This window comes from Saccopteryx bilineata, chromosome 3 (genome assembly GCF_036850765.1).
Source record: "Saccopteryx bilineata isolate mSacBil1 chromosome 3, mSacBil1_pri_phased_curated, whole genome shotgun sequence".
Classification (NCBI taxonomy): Eukaryota; Metazoa; Chordata; class Mammalia; order Chiroptera; family Emballonuridae; genus Saccopteryx; species Saccopteryx bilineata.
In genome coordinates this window covers 266,263,520-266,276,302 of record NC_089492.1, presented here as the reverse complement: position 1 = coordinate 266,276,302, position 12,783 = coordinate 266,263,520, and the positions used below count along the sequence as shown (strand labels likewise).

At 42.0% G+C, this 12,783-nt stretch overlaps 1 protein-coding gene and 1 non-coding gene across 7 annotated transcripts in view; both read left to right on the top strand.

The window, feature by feature from the left end:
- ZMYM4 (zinc finger MYM-type containing 4) overlaps positions 1-12,783 on the top strand; it is a 176,312-nt gene that overhangs the window by 100,926 nt on the left and 62,603 nt on the right. The gene's annotated exons all lie outside the window — the stretch shown is intronic.
- Positions 1,340-1,446, top strand: LOC136332658 (U6 spliceosomal RNA). The gene has a single exon (XR_010730824.1). It is a non-coding gene; the product is annotated as a U6 spliceosomal RNA (small nuclear RNA).

Genomic DNA, 12,783 nt, shown 5'->3' with positions numbered 1-12,783 from the left:
GCTCCTTCTAAGAAATTGCAAATGCAAAAGATCTAGAATAGCAAAACAACTTTGAAAGTGATGACTTAGAGTGTATCTGATGTAGTATAAACTAAAGTAATCATGACAGTGGTTCACTGATACATACAGGTTTATGTAACAGAGTGCATCTAGAGATAGACCCAGAAATACAGATTGATTTTCAAGGTAAATCAGTTAGGAAAATCAATCTTGCATTTGTGAGATAAATTGTTCTTTGTATTGATATATATAATTTTTTTTTGTATTTTTCTGAAGTGAGAGGTGGGGAGACAGACAGACTCCCATGTGGGCCCGACTGGGATACACCCAGCAAGCCCACCAGGGGGCGATGCTCTGCCCCTCTGGTATGTTGCTCCATTGCAGCTGGAGCCATTCTAGCACCTGAGGCGGAGGCTATGTAGCCATCCTCAGTGCCCAGGCGAACTTCACTCCAGTGGAACCTTGGCTGTGGGAGGGGAAGAGATAGAGAGGAAAAGAGGGGGAAGGGTGGAGAAACAGATGGGCATTTCTCCTGTGTGCCCTGGCCGGGAATCAAACCCAGGACTTTGACATGTCGGGCCGACGCTTACCACTGAGCCAGCTGGCCAGGACATGATATATTATTTGTTTCATATTTTAATTTTAATTTTTTTAAATTACAAAAGTATAGCCTGACCAGGCGGTGGCACAGTGGATAGAGCGTCAGACTGGGATGCAGAGGACCCGGGTTCGAGACCCTGAGGTCGCCAGCTTGAGTGCAGGCTCATCTGGTTTGAGCAAAAGCCCACCAGCTTGAACCAAGGTCGCTGGCTCCAGTAAGGGGTTACTTGGTCTGCTGAAGGCCCACGGTCAAGGCACATATGAGAAAGCAATCAATGAACAACTAAGGTATTGCAACGCGCAATGAAAAACTAATGATTGATGCTTCTCATCTCTCTCCGTTCCTGTCTGTCCCTGTCTATCCCTCTCTCTGACTCACTCTCTGTCTCTGTAAAAAATAAATAAATAAAAATTTTAAAAAAAAATTACAAAAGTATATTTATTAATTTTTTTAGAGAGGAGAGAGAGAGAGAAAGGGTAGAGGAGCGGGAAGCATCAGCTCTTAGTAGTTGTTTTTCCTGTGTGCTTTGAGTGGGCAAGTCCAGGTTGCAAACTGGTGACTTTGGCTTTCCAGGCCAACATTTTATGCACTGTGCCATCACAAATCAGGCACAAAAGTACATTTTAAGTTGATTGGCCCTGTGTGTTTACTTAAATGATTTAAAATTAAAATATTTGAATTTTCTTTTTATTAGTATACGCTTTATTTTTCATTTTTTAGATTAAAAGTAGGGAAGTGGTGCTCGTTTCGGCAGCACATATACTAAAATTGGAACGATACAGAGAAGATTAGCATGGCCCCTGCGCAAGGATGACACGCAAATTCGTGAAGCGTTCCATAAAAAAAAAAAAAAAAAGTAGGGAAGTGGCAGTACATGAAAATCACATATTATGTATTTTGTTACTTTGTTTGTCTTTGCACTTTATGTACCCAGATATATTTTTCTATTTTTAGTAGTTTAACATTCAGTTTTAAATTTTGATACTTGAAGTAGCCTAATTTTATTCAGCAAACACATATTGAGTGCCTACAGTATGCCAGACATTGTACTATGTGATAGGAATACAGAGATGAGATGTTTCTGTTCTGAGTAAGTAGTTGTGAAATCAAAAACATTCAACTCTAAACATTGATTTTTTTCTTTGTTGTATAAACAGTAGGATTTCACATCAGTTAAACTTTCTGAAGAACAATTAATATTTTATATTTTGTTTTATTTTTTTGTTCTGCCTTTTTCTTATTCTCATCCTTCCATCTCCTCCCCTTGCCTTGTTCTCTGTTTCTGTGTATATGTTAGTATTTTGTTTTATTTGTTTGTTTTATTGTTTTAGATTCCACATTTTTTTTTTTTTTTGCATTTTTCTGAAGCTGGAAACAGGGAGAGACAGTCAGACAGACTCCCGCATGCGCCCGACCGGGATCCACCCGGCACGCCCACCAGGGGGTGACGCTCTGCCCATCCTGGGCGTCGCCATGTTGCGACCCTCCTGGGTGTCGCCATGTTGCGACCAGAGCCACTCTAGCGCCTGGGGCAGAGGCCACAGAGCCATCCCCAGCGCCCGGGCCATCTTTGCTCCAATGGAGCCTTGGCTGCGGGAGGGGAAGAGAGAGACAGAGAGGAAGGCGCGGCGGAGGGGTGGAGAAGCAAATGGGCGCTTCTCCTATGTGCCCTGGCCGGGAATCGAACCCGGGTCCTCCGCACGCTAGGCCGACGCTCTACCGCTGAGCCAACCTGCCAGGGCCTAGATTCCACATTTAAGTGAAATTATAAATTTGTCTTTTCCTTTCTGACTTGTTTCACTTAGGTAATATCCTCTAGGTCCACCCATGTTGTTGCACATGGTAAGATTCCTTTTTGTGTGTGTGTGACAGAAACAGAGAGAGAGGGACAGATAGGGATAGACAGACAGGAAGGGAGAGGGATGAGAAGCATCAATTCTTCGTTACGGCACCTCAGTTGTTCATCGATTGCTTTCTCATATGTGCCTTGACTGGGGGCCTACAGCAGACCAAGTGACCCCTTGCTCGAGCCAGTGACCTTGTGTTCAAGCTGGTGACCTTGGGGTTTTGAACCTGGGTCTTCCGTGTCCCAGTCTGATGCTCTATCCACTGCGCCACTTGCCTGGTCAGGCACATTTTTTCTTATTATTGCTGAATAATATTCCATTGTATATGTGTATACCACTTCTTGTTTATCCATTCATGTATTGATGGACATCTAGATTGGTTTCATATCTTAGCTATTACTAGCAAAGCTGCAATGAACATAAGGGTGTGTATATCTTTTTTAGTTAGTGTTTGTTTTTCTTTGAATAAATATTCAGAAGTATAATTGCTGTATTTATGGTAGCTCTATTTTTAATTGTTTGAGGAATCTCCATACTGTTTTTCACAGTGGCTGTACAAATTTATGATCCCACCAACAATATATGAGGGTTCCCTTTCCTCCATATTCTCACCAGCACTTGCTATTTGTTAATTTATTGATTATACCATTCTGACAGGAATGAGGTAATATCTCATTATGGTTTTAATTTGCATTTCCCTGATAATTAGTGATATTGCGCATCTTTTCATGTATCTGTTGGCCATCTCTATGTCTTCCCTGGAAAAATATCTACTCATTTCCTCTGCCCATTTTGTATTGTATTATTTGGGATTTGTTGATGTGAAGTTCCTTATATATGTATAAACTCCTCTTGGATGTATTATTTGTGAATATCTTCTTCTATACAGTAGGTTATCTTTTTGTTCTGTTGATGGTTTCTTTTGCTCTGTAAAATTTTTTAGTTTGATGTAGTCCTATTTGTTTTTTTGTGTGTGTTCTTTACCTGAAGAGACATGTCCAAAAAGATATTGCTGAGAGTTGTCAAAGAGTTCATTGCCTCATTGTGCCCTATACTTCTCACTAAGTGGCCCCAGGCCATGCACTTGCAGTAGCCAGACTTCATTCACACCTTGGCCTCACCTGGGCACTTCTAAGCCTAGCACAGTAGCAGCCATCTGCAGATCGCTTTGTACCTCATGCCACCAGGTGTCCCCAGGCAGAACCCAGGTGGTGGCTAACCTTGGTCTGCACCTCTCAGGAGGCCTCAGAGCCAGTACACCCAGTGGGCAGCTTGAGACCAATTTGAAGAATCACCACTTAACCACCTCCACAAGTGGCACACTCTAGGGGCAGACTCAGCAGCACCAGGATCCTACTGATGTAAGTTCTACACAGCTGATCCTCTGTGATGGTCAGAGGTTGGTGGTTGCAGGCAGTTCTTGCAGTTGATTGGCTTGGGGATAAATCTCTTCCACTGATGTGCCAAGAGCAGTCAGGGCTCAACTACAAGAGGAGGGGCACAGCCCAGTTGGAGGGATGCACCTTTAGTACTCAGCTTGAGTGATCAGGGAGGCTGTTCCACTGGACCCTGCAGAAAACTTACTATAAGAGGACACTCTGCCAAGCCTGGGAGACATCTGATCTACCTAATACATAGAAACAAACACAGGAAGGCTGCCAAAATGAGGAGACATAGAAACATGTCTCAAATGAAAGAACAGAAAAAACTCCATTAAAAAAAACACTAAATAAAATGGAGTCAAGCAATCGACTAGATGCAAAGTTCAAAATACTGGTTATAAGGATGCTCAGTGAACTTAGAATTTCAAAAGCATAGAAAAGGTCCAGTCAGAAATGAAAGATAAACTAACTGAAATAAATAATTTACAGGGAATCAACAGTAGAGTAGATGAAGGCAAGAAGCAAATTGGTAATTTGGAATATAAGGAAACAAAAACCATCCAATCAGAACATCAAAAAGAAAAAAGAATTTAAAAAAGTGAGGATCGTGGAAGGAGCCTCTGGGACAACTTCAGACATACCAACATTTGCATCGTGGGGGTACTGGAAGAAGAGAAAGCAAGAATTGAAAACTGTTTGAAAAATGATGGAAAACTTCCCTAACCTGATGAAAGAAATAGACATACAAGTCCAGAAAGTACAGAGTCTCAAACAAGATGAGCTCAAAGAGGCCCACACCAAAGCACATCATGATTAAAATGCAAAAATTTAAAGACAAAGAGAAAATCTTAAAGGCAGTTAGAGGAAAGTACTTAGTTTCCTATAGGGGAGCACACATAAGACAGCTTATTTCTGAACACAAACTTTGCTGGCTAGCAGCAAGTGGCAAGAAATACTCATCTTACAACCAAGATTACTTTGTCCAGCAAAGCTATCATTTAGAATGGAAGGACAGCCTGACCTGTGGTGGTGCAGAGGCTAAAACGTCAACCTGGAATGCTAAGATTGCCAGTTTTGGTGCTCTATGCATGCCCAGTCAAGGCACATACAAGAAGCAACTACTACGGGTTGATGCTTCCTGCCTCCCCCCCACATTCTCTCCTCTCCTCTCCTCTCTAATAAATCAATAAATAAAATTCTTTTTAAAAAAGAAGTGAAGGACATATAAAGAGCTTCTCAGACAAGAAAAAAACAAAGGAGTTTATCATCACCAAACCAGTATTACATGAAGTGTTAAAGGGTCTTTAAGAAGAAGGAAACTGGTAAAAAGACTATGAACAGAATACAGTATGGCAGTAAATACTAATCTTTCAACAACTGAATCTAAAAAACAAAATAAATGAATAAGTAGAACAGAAACAGACTCGTAGACATGGAGAACATTTTTATGGTTCCCAAATGGGGGGGGGGTTTAGGCTTGGGTGAAAAAGGTGAAGGGATTAAGAAGTACAGATTGGTAGGTACAGAACAATTATGGGGATGTCAAGTACAGCACAGGGAATATAGTATTTAATATTCTAAGAACCATGTATGGTGTCAGATAGGTGCAAGATTTATTAGGATGATCAATCACTTGGTAAGTTATATAATATCTAATCACTGGGTTGTACACCCAAAGCTAATAAAATTGTTTGTCAGCTGTAATTGAAAAGTAAGAAAATGATTTTAAAATAATAAAGGAACACCTCGTACTTCAGCTGCCCTCTTTCTTCCTCAGTCACAATCCCCACTGGTTTTTTCAGCCAGAATTGATTGGGATTTCTTTTTTTGTCACTGGACAGTGGACTGGTGTGGGGCTGGGACTTCTCACCTTTCAGGGGGGACCTCTGCAACAGATATTCCTGCCATTTTTTTTTTCTCCATGTGGGTGTGGGACCAGCCTGTTCCACAACTCCTCCTACTAGTCTTGATGGGGCTTCATCGTTATATTCTTAGTTGTAGGACTTCTGTTTCACTAGATTTCAGGTGGTTCTGAATGATGGTTGTTCTGTAGTTTATTTGTAATTTTGATATGGTTGTGGGAGGATGTGAATACTGTGTTTACACCACCATTTTGACCAGAACCTGTGTTTTTCATTAAGTACTTATCATAAGTTTGCAAGTCCTGTGTGTTACTTCTAGTTGCATCATTATTATTTCTGGCCCCATTTCTTTTTTTTTTTAACTATTGAATTGTACACTTCATATTTTTTTTTATTGATTTTAGAGAGAGATAGAAGAAGGAGAAAGATGAGAAGCATCTGCTCGTGGTTATGTCACTTTAGTTGTTCATTGATTGCTTCTCATACGTGCTTTACCAGGTATCTCCAGCTAAATCAGTGACCCTTTGCTTAAGCCAGCAACCTTGGGATCAGTCCCATCAGTGATCCTGAGCTCAAGTTGGCAAGCATGCACTCAAGTTGGTGAGTCCACGCTCAAGCCTGTGACTCAGGTTTTAAACCTGGGACCTTGGTGTCCCAGGTCGACACTTTATCCACTTCACCACCACTCGTCAGGCTGGCCCCATTTCTCTCTCTTTTTTTTTTACAGAGACAGAGAGTGAGTCAGAGAGAGGGATAGACAGGGACAGACAGACAGGAATGGAGAGAGATGAGAAGCATCAATCATCAGTTTTTCATTGTGCGTTACAACACCTTAGTTGTTCATTTTGATTGCCCTCTCATATGTGCCCTGACCGTGAGCCCTCAGCAGACCGAGTAGCCCCTTGCTGGAGCCAGCGACCTTGGGTTCAAGCTGGTGGGCTTTTTGCTCAAACCAGATGAGCCCGCGCTCAAGCTGGTGACCTCGGGGTCTCGAACCTGGGTCCTCTGCATCCCAGTTCGACACTCCATCTACTGCGCCACCGCCTGGTCAGGCTGGCCCCATTTCTTTTGGCTGATTTTTCTTTAGTTACAGCTCTCATGATCTGCTATTTAAAAATGTGTGATAATTTTTGGCCCTGGCCTATTGGCTCAGCGGTAGAGCGTTGGCCTGGCTTGTGGAAGTCCCAGGTTAGATTCCCGGCCAGGGCACACAGGAGAAGCGCCCATCTGCTTCTCTACCCTTCCCCCTCTACTTCCTCTATATCTCTCTCTTGCCTTCCCGCAGCCAAGTGTTCATTGGAGCAAAGTTGGCCTTGGTGTTGAGGACAGCTCCATGGCCTCCACCTTAGGTGCTAGAATGGCTCTGGTGGAAATTGAGCAACGTCCCAGATGGACAGAGCATCACCCCCTGGTTGGCAAGCCGGGTGGATCCCGGTTGGGCACATGTGGGCAACTGTCTCAGCCTTCCTGCTGCTCACTTTAGGAAAATTAAAAAAAAAAAAAAGAAAGAAAGAAAGGATAATATGTGTGATAATTTTTTTATTGGATTCTGGATATTGTTAATGTTACATTGTTGAGCATCAAGTTATATGATATATTTATATTTTCCTTTAAGGAATGTTGAATTTTATTCTGACATACAGTTAGTTTGCTTTGGTTCAGATTGATCTTTTTTTTTTTTACTTACTTTAAAGCATTGTTAGGCAGCTCTAGGATTGAGTTTACTTTGGAGTTAGTTTAGCCCTCTTTTTTTTTGTATTTTTCTGAAGCTGGAAATGGGGAGGCAGTCAGACAGACTCCCGCATGCGCCCAACCAGGATCCACCCGGCACGCCCACCAGGGGGCGATACTCTGCCCATCCGGGGCGTCACTCTGTCACGACCAGAGCCACTCTAGCGCCTGGGGCAGAGGCCAAGGAGCCATCCCCAGCGCCCGGGCCATCTTTTGCTCCAATGGAGCCTTGGCTGCAGGGGGCGGGGGGGGGGGGAGACAGAGAGGAAGGAGAGGGGGAGGGGTGGAGAAGCAGATGGGCGCCTCTCCTGTATGCCCTGGCCGGGAATCGAACCCGGGACTTCCGCACGCCAGGCCGACGCTCTACCACCGAGCCAACCGGCCAGGGCCATTCGTTTTTTGTTTTTTTTTACAGAGACAGAGAGTTAGAGAGAGGGATAGACAGGGACAGACAGACAGGAATGCAGAGAGATGAGAAGCATCAATCATCAGTTTTTCATTGTGACACCTTAGTTGTTCATTGATTGCTTTCTCATATGTGCCTTGACCATGGGCCTTCAGCAGACCAAGTTACCCCTTGCTCAAGCCAGCGACGTTGGATCCAAGCTGGTGAGCTTTTTGCTCAAACCAGATGATCCCGCGCTCAAGCTGGTTACCTTGGGGTCTCGAACCTGGGTCCTCTGCATCCTAGTCCGACGCTCTATTTACTGCGCCACCGCCTGGTCAGGCTTTTTTTTTCTTTATTAAGTGAGAGGAAGGAAGATAGTAAGACAGACTCCTGTATGCGTCACGACCAGAATCCACCTGGCAACCTGTGTGTTGGACCAATGCTCAAATTAAGGCTATATAACCTGAGGCTGATGCTGGGACCAACCGAGGTATCCTCAGTGCCTAAGGTTAACATTGGGGCCATCTGAGCTATCCTCAGCTCCCAGGGCTGTTGCTCAAACCACTCGAGCCACTGGCTATGAGAGGAGGAGAGAAGGAAGGGGGATGAGAAGCAAATGGTTGCTGCTTATGTATGTCCTGATGGGGATTGAACCCAGGATGTCCGTCCACATGCTGGGCTGACACTCTATCTCCACTGAGCCAACCAGCCAAGGCCTAGTCCTACTTTTTATGTGTGACTTTTCAGAGGCCTTTACTGATTTTTCCAGGTGTAACACAGCTTTCTTACTTTTTCTTTTTCCTCTCTTTCTTTCTGTCTCTTTCTCTTTCTCTTTCTTTTTTATATAGGCTTTAATTTTTTAGAGCATCTTGAGGTTTATAGCAAAATTGAGCAGAATGTACATGTTTCCCATTATCTCACTCACACAAACATAATCTCTTCTATGAATGGCTATTGTTCAACTAAAGAATTTCTAGTGCTGTTGCTTTGGTAATCTGTCCTGCAAATTCCAGCTGCTTCAGCTTTCTCAATATCTGTCTCCGCAATTCATTGAGAATGGTGTGCTCTACTTGACGTTTCCGTCTCTGTACTGGGGTTTGCTAAATGTTCCCAGGCAGAAAGCCAAGGTTAGCAATGTCATTTTGTTTCTTCTTTCTCAAAAATCAGTTTTGTATTGCTTGTTGTCCATACTCTGAATACATTTATTTAATATACTTTGTCCAGTTTTTTAATTATTCACAAGACGATGGTTATTCGGTACCAGTATTCTGCCACACCTACAAGTGGGGTTTTATGATTAGTGGATTGTAGCTAATGTCTAATTCAGACATGGCCAACATACAGCCCGCGGGCTGAATCTGGCCTGCGTAATGAGTTTATGCGGCCTGCAATTAAATTTTTATTATTCTCCACATGATGCACTGTGGAAATGAAATAAGTGGTACTTTTAAACCGTTATACATAACTATGATATCTAACCATTGTACAACAATGAAAGTTAAAATCTCAGCTACTCAGAACTGGAAGCATCTTTGATTTTTGGAAATCGAGATATTTAAGAAGAGAGTGATAACGCGGAAAAGAATTCTACGTGTGACTTATCTAGGGTTAACTTCCAATAGTTGGTTGAATGGATTCACGATACTTCTTTATTTTTTTTTTTAAATTCCATTATAAAGATTTGCAACTTTTGTACTCATCTGTGTAATTTTTATAAGCAGTTGAATAATGGAAAATATGGAAATTTTTAAAAACTTGTCAAGGAATATTTAGTAATCTTCAGCTCAACTTATATTTGTGAGCAAACTTTTTCTTTAATGAATCTAAATAAAAGTACTACAAGATGAAGATTGAATGATTTACATTTGGAGCTGTGTTAAGAATAGCTACTACTTCGGCCTGACCTGTGGTGGCGCAGTGGGATAAAGCATCAACCTGGAAACTCTGAGGTCGCTGGTTCGAAACCCTGAGCTTGCCTGGTCAAGGCACATATGGGAGTTGATGCTTTCTGCTCCTCCCCCCTTCTCTCTCTCCTCTCTATAATGAATAAAAAAAAAAAAAAAAAAAAAAAAAAAAAAAAAAAAAAAAAAGAATAGCTACTACTGGCCCTGGCTGGTTGGCTCCGTGGTAGAGCATCAGCCTGGCATGCAGAAGTCCCGGGTTCGATTCCCGGCCAGGGCACACAGGAGAAGTGCCCATCTGCTTCTCCACCCTTCCCCCTCCCCTTCCTCTCTGTCTCTCTCTTCCCCTCCCGCAGCCGAGGCTCCATTGGAGCAAAGATGGCCCGGGCACTGGGGATGGCTCCTTGGCCTCTGCCCCAGGCGCTAGAGTGGCTCTGGTTGCAACAGAGCGATGCCCCAGAGGGGCAGAGCGTCGCCCCCTGGTGGGCATGCCAGATGGATCCCGGTCGGGCGCATGCGGGAGTCTGTCTGACTGTCTCTCCCCATTTCCAGCTTCAGAAAAATACAAAAAAAAAAAAAAAAAAAAAAAAGAATAGCTACTACAAGTATAGAGCCAGATATTAAAAAAAATAATAGGCGATGCAAAGCGCCTCAACATGTCACCTTAGTTTTTTTTGTTAATTTGTTGTACTAAATTACTTACATTTATTCATAAAAAATTACATAATAAAGTTTTGTTTACTTAAATGAATTGTTTTTTTATTTAACATTTTTTAATTTTAATATTTCGTCCGGCCCATGAAAAAAGTTTTCTTTCTAATCTGTCCTGGGGGCAAAAACTGTTGGCCACGCCTGGTCTAATTTATAGTCTCTGTGTCATAAATTATTTTGGATTTAACTCAGAAATAGTTCTAAGAAAAATAATTATGCTAAGGAGTTTTCTAGGTCTGTTTAGCTCTGTGTTTTTGGTGTATAATGCTAATTGTACTGAGTCCACTACAATCAGTAATAATATTCCTGTGGGTCAGATTTCAGCAAATGTTTTCTGTAAAGGGCCTAATAGTAAAGTTTTAGGTTCTGTTGGGTGTGGCCAACACATATGGCCTCTTATATATTCTTCTCTTTTTCCCTCCTCCTTTTGTCTTCTGTTCTTTTAAAACTGTAAAAAGTATTCTTAGCTCAGAGGCCATCTGTTGGACAAGAGCTATAGTTTACCAACCCCTGATGTAGATCTAAGTAAATGGTTCATCACTATTAGGGTAGAGCATTCAATGGTTCATCTCTTTTTGTTAGAACATTCAAGGAACCGGTTGACTTTTTGGTAGGGTTTTTTTGTGGAAGGAATTCAACTATCTAAGGACAGTTTGGAATTGATGAGTCTGAAGATTGTGTTCAGCCACTGCAGGGGTCCCCAAACTACGGGCCCCTGGGCCGCATGCGGCCCCCTGAGGCCATTTATCTGGCCCCCGCCGCACTTCTGGAAGGGGCACCTCTTTCATTGGTGGTCAGTGAGAGGAGCATAGTTCCCATTGAAATACTGGTCAGTTTGTTGATTTAAATTTACTTGTTCTTTATTTTAAATATTATATTTGTTCCCATTTTGTTTTCTTACTTTAAGATATGTGCAGTGTGCATAGAGATTTGTTCATAGTTTTTTTTATAGTCCAGCCCTCCAACGGTCTGAGGGACAGTGAACTAACCCCCTGTGTAAAAAGTTTGGGGACCCCTGAGCCACTGTTTTGAGCAAGGGGTCACTGGCTTGGCTGGAGCACCCTCACCCTAGTTGAAGACATGTATGAGAGTTAATCAGTGAGCAAACTAAAGTGATGCAACTACTATTTGATGCTTATTTCTCTCTCTTTGCCTGTCTCTTTCACTAGAAAAAACCCTCACACAACTATATATTATTCCATTGTAAGTATGTAGTATGGTTAATTTAGCCTTATTGATAAACAGGCTGTTACTAGTCTTCTGCTGTCAGAAATGTTCTTTTTTGTAGATCTCTTATGAGATTATATCTATAGGATAATTTCTAGACGTTGAATTGCTGGCTGAAGAGGTATGTGTATTTAAAATATTATAAATTGCTTGGTTGCTCTTTATTTGGATTGTATCACTTTACACTTCCTTTCTGTTAAGGGCCAAATGGTAAATATTTCAGGTTTTGCAGCTCACATTATGGTCTTTTTTTTTTTTTTTTTTTAATTATTTTGGAGAAAGAGGAAGGGGGTAGGGAGAGAGAAGCATTGGTTTGTATTCCAATCATTTATACATTCATTGGTTGATTGTTGTATGTGTCCTAACCAAGAATTGAACCTACAGCCTTGGTGGATCTGGACAGTGCTATAACTAAGTGATCTACCTGGCCAGGGCCATGTAGGGTCTTTGTCACAAACTTTTCTTTATATATTTTTTGTCCTTGGGCTATAGTTTGGCAGCTTTGACCTATAGCATAGATGCCAGGCTGTTTTCAAAGAAAAGGTTTTGTCATTACCAACCTGCTATGTAAACATGGTATCTCATTGAATTATAATTATTTTTATTTTTTGGTGATGGAGACAGAAAGAGAGACAGAGAGGGACAGATAGGGACTGACAGGAAAGGAGAGAGATGAGAAGCATCAGTTCTTGATTGCGGCACCTTAGTTGTTCACTGACAGCTTTCTCATATGTGCCCTGATCAGGGGGCTACAGCGACCCCATGCTCAAGCTGGTAAGCCCACGCTCAAGCCAGAGACCTTGGGGTTTCGAACCTGGGTCTTCTGTTACCCAGTTCAACGCTCTATCCACTGTGCCACCACCTGGTCAGGTTGATCTTTTATTTTTTTATTCAGTAAATTTATTCTGGATTTTGTGTAATCTTAAGAAAGGACTTTCCCTACTATAAGACTTAAAAATAATGTTTCTTGGTTTTCTAACATTTAATTTTTATGTCTAAACCTTAAATACATCTGGCAATTGTTTGGTAAGAGTTAGGGATCCAGTTTTTCTAGGTGGCTACCCTTTTTTCCCAATATTATATATATATATATATTTTTTTTTCTCTGAAGCTGGAAACGGGGAGAGACAGAC